We start from the raw sequence: 4,729 nt of genomic DNA on the forward strand, positions 1-4,729 counted from the left end.
GGCCCCTCCGTTCGCGCGAGCGTGGTGGCGCCGTCGTCGCAGCCCGCCCGGTCCAGCAAGGCTGGACAAGCTCTGGGCAAGCTCGGGACGCTGGCTTTTCATTGCAAAATCAGGCGGTTGGCGGCACGTCGGCGGCCTTTGCCCACTTCTTTTTTTTTTAAGAAACGGACTCTCCAAGTAGATTCTGCTGCTGTCACGATTGTAATTATGCACGCTAACGATTTCTTCGATTTTTACTCTATAATTAATCGGATAGCAGCATGGGTGCCTAGCTTTGGGTATGCTCCCAAGTACGATTCTATGTTCGTCTAATATCGAAGTATAACGGAATTTACGTCATGGTTGATGTCTTCCATATTCGTCTATGACCAGCATTCACAAGCAGGGGCTCGTGTGCGCTGTCAGCGCCGTATGCAGTTCTCGACAAAAGCTGCCACTTGTCACAAGAAAACGAACAATATATGTTTTTTACCTTATATTTGTTACCCCTACAAATCTTCGGCAAGAATAAAATTGCTGGTGAATACTGTTCAGCGTTTATTTATTTTTGCATGAAAAAAATCGCGAGCAGAATGCAAAACAGCAAGACTGGAAATACCTGTAGTTGGCGATCACAGTACCCGAGCTTTCTTGTTTGCTACTGCCACCTTCTCTGCCATCTCTCGATTGATGTAACTTGCTGTAACTTGCGTAAAAGAACATTTGCGTTACAACGAACAGGCATTCCAGTTTTCAAAAGTGGTCCTCGCACACCAGCCTTCCTATGTCACAATCTCAGGATAGCTAAAATCACTTTATTTTGGCTTGAAATAGATCGCAGAAACGTCACGAGATCAATAAAACGACATTATCATTTATGGACAACTGCAACGTTAAGAAAATAGTAGCGAATTTAAATTAACGCGCGCTTATAAACACGTCAACAAGAATGTTGCTGTCAGGCACATGGAGCATGCATACACTTACACAAATGAACTCGTTTCACATAGTCAACGAGGATGCCTCACAATTCGTGCACTGTTGCCGCGAAGCTGTAGAAGGTTCTGTAAAATATCGGTTCTAATATCTACCGCACGTTCACACGTAAATCTCTAAATATACACACACGAATCCGCGCTCATCAGCTGATCAGATGTGATGCCTTGAAATTCTTACCCCTTAGTCACACGTCTCCGAAAGGGCACGCACACAAGGGAGCGAGGTTGTCACACACGTGAAGAACACACGAGAGGAATAACTGAGCCGTTTTCACCAGTAGCAGGCCTCGATGTAGCCGAATACAAATACAAAAACAGCCCGATTCTTTCAAATGACGAAGACGTCTTCAAATTGTCATTCTTTCCTAATGCGGCTTTGGTGTGTATGCCGCAGTTTACGCTTGAACTTCTGACACAAACAGAGAACACCAGAGGAGGGAATTTCACGGTATTTTAGTCCGCAACGACCAAAACACCGCGGTCCATGTGCCGAAAACCACGAATGATAGACGCAGCCATTTCTTCGAGCTGCTTGCCTTGGTGCCGAATGTCGGAAAACTGCCAAAACTAATTTACGTAAACAAATCCCAGAAAATGTTCTTTAAATCCGGACATTATCACACTGGCAAAAGTCCTTAAACATACACTTTGTGAACCCACAAAAAAATGATGTTTCACGGCGGATCCACGGGTACCGAGGCCAGACAGACCGAACGGGTCGGGCGGGCTTGGACATGAGCGTCGCTATGCGGATGTGAATGGCAGCGCGTCACTTTTTTCACCAAGTTTGTCAACTTCTCCGGTCCAGTAACGTTGGTCTCAGTTGATAGTCAGCGGTGTGTATGTCTTTGATTCTCACTGTCTGTATTCTGTCCCTATCATTCTAGCTGACTCTTTACTTTTGTGTTTTACCACTTTTCAGTGAACGAATGGAGATATCAACTAAACTAAACAAAACGTTGCCTCCCAGCGTCGCTAGCAGTACGGTTACTATGTCAACCTCCCAGGCCCAAAATGGAGATCACTATTGGCGCTTCTGGCGTCGTGCATCTAGACAATTTCGCGTCGTGTCGCTACTCTGGCAACTATGCTGCCATATACAGTGGCTCTATTGTGCGCTAGCTACGCGCCCACCGATTCCCCCATTTCTAACCACATGTCACCGTGGTTTAACCTAAGTACAAATAGAATGCGAAAAAAAAAAGAGTTTTCCAGTCAACAAAAAGAGTTACGGGTGATGCTTCATGGTCTCGCTTCCGTGGTTTTGCTAGAATTTGCCAACGTTCAATTATTACTGCAAAACACTTTTTTCGAGCAATCTGCATCGCAACCTTTCTAACCCACGTAGTTTTCGGAAAATATTTAATTCCTCGTTGAAGAAAAGTCTAGTTATTTTAGACTCGACGGGTAAGCAACTGACTGAAAATGAAATGTGATAAATTCAATGAGTATTTCAGTAGTGTCATTGCTCCTGAAACTTTCTCTATAGGGAAAGTTTCAGGAGCAAGAGTTGCGGGCTCTGATTAGCTGCTATTGGAAGAATAGGGGGTAAACCTCAGGGCATAGTAGCATTAAAGTTTACCCACTATCCGTCCATCAGAACCATTCACAGCTCGGCGTTCCGATGTCAGTGCAACCCCGGCGCAAGAAGCAAACGAACTTGCGCTCCGCACAGTCACTTACAGCTCAAGAAACGCAGGGCGCTGCTTATTATGTTCACGCTTTTTACTTTGCGATTCGTTTTCCAGTAATCTTATCAGCTAATGCCGCAATATGATTGGCTGCGGGGTGATAATAGAATGTTTGGGACTCGCTATGCCCTGTCAGTCTCTGTGGAGATGTTCCTTTAGACCAGTGGTCTCAAACTCATTTAAGCGTAAGGGCCAAATAGCCCACTTCTGGAAGGTCGAGGGCTGCATTTATGAGGGGGGGGAGGGGGGGGGGGGTTTGTTGTTATGACTCCTCTGAACCCTGACCTGATGGGATAATAATTGAAATGGCACCACCCAGCCAACGTGCTGGTATTTTTTAATAAAACAGGAGAGCAAGTATACTATCGTTCCCGTTCCTTACACTCTTAGAAAAAAGGGTCAGTATAGTCCTCCCTAAAGGGAGGAACGCTCTTGACACATATGTTCCTTCAGAAAGGGAGAAACTTTCGTCCCTTAAGCAGGGGAGGAAAAGTTCCTCCGTCGACTGCATCTCATTATGGCGGCCACGAATCGAGCAAATCGAGCTCGGTAAGGCTTAACGAAAACACTTAGTCTATTGCACGAAGCGAGAGGAGCAGGAAATAAAAACGTAACACGAGCTTTCCGCGAACTGTATTTATTTCCGAAGTTTCTTTACCCCTGCAGGTAAAGAAACTTACGTTTCGAAAGCATGCAGTCACTCAGTCTTCTCATCGTCAGCACTGCGATGTACAACGGAGACAACCGGCACTCAGTTCGCGCACTTTACGTCCTACCTTTGCTATTCCTCGAGCCACAATTCCTTCGTCAACCGTTGCGTCAACCGCACATCACGGAGGAGTGAAAATCATTCGCCCGCAAAACCAAAAGCCGCTCTCAAAAAAAAAAGCAAATCCGAAGCAACCTCGTGGCTTATCTCAGCACGGTAACACGAAATTATGGCGTAGCCGCGTAGTGTAAAAGGATGTTAAATCGCTTGCCACCAGATGGCAGGGTCAAGCAGAGTAGTCGCGCGTAGCTAGGCTAGGTGGCGCTAGGTACCGCCCAATTCATGTTTTACAAAAAAATATTTTTCTTTCCTTACGCCACAATTGGTTTCCTTTTCTTCGGAATCTCTGACACATGTAGACACGTTGCGCACACTACAAACATCAGGTCAACATATATTGAACACATACACAGGCATCGCACATACAAACATCAATACAACAGCACACTACCCCGATCACTACTACCGAGCCCTGCGTTTCCGTCTTTTATAGTGGTCGTTTTGAACGTACGGAATTTTTCGGTGACTCCGTAAGCAAAAATAAATATTCCGAACATGTTCATTTTTTTCCAGCAATGTCATACATCTGAGGCTATTTTTAATGGCTCAGGGGATGAATCTCTTATTAAAAAGAAGACGCTCGATCATGCCATAATTATTTGAAAGCCAATAAATCAAGCCGCTCCAATGTGGTTCCAAGCCATGGGTTTGTTTTCCCGCATGGCCCTTCGTAGCCAGTATTTATATTGTAGTGTTCGTTTTTCCATTTGTGCTGTTCGCGCAAAGCTGCAATTGCCGTCTTTAATTAATCTCTGTAGAGCGGATATCCACTCAGCTGGAAGTGATGCTTCACGGGCACAGAAATCGCTTTTCGATCAACTTGAATGCAGTCAAAGCCGCGACTTGCGACAACTGTTAAGTGTACGGAGCTGTGCCGTTGCGAGCTCGAAAACTTCTAGCGCTCATCCCAGCGCGCCACTTAGAGGGCAGTTTCTACAGGAACCGTAATATATTTAAACAGTAAAATAAAGGATAGCGTTTTTTGTTTTTTTTTCGATTTACCTCTCTTTTTTTTTATGCTAAACTTCCATTATAAATATACGTACTTTCCGTCATACTTTCGTAGTGTTGTCTTTTCCCCAGAGCGCAATCGCTCTCGGGGACCGACAGTCACATTGGCCACTGTACGATAGGAGCTTACCGTTCAGACCAGCGTTCCAACATGACTATCCACACATCGATCGACTGCACCTAATCCCTCAAGTGGTTTTAAACTCTTTAATGTAAAGCGG

This window comes from Ixodes scapularis, unplaced genomic scaffold (assembly GCF_016920785.2).
Source record: "Ixodes scapularis isolate PalLabHiFi unplaced genomic scaffold, ASM1692078v2 PGA_scaffold0__279_contigs__length_252992795, whole genome shotgun sequence".
Taxonomy (NCBI): Eukaryota; Metazoa; Arthropoda; class Arachnida; order Ixodida; family Ixodidae; genus Ixodes; species Ixodes scapularis.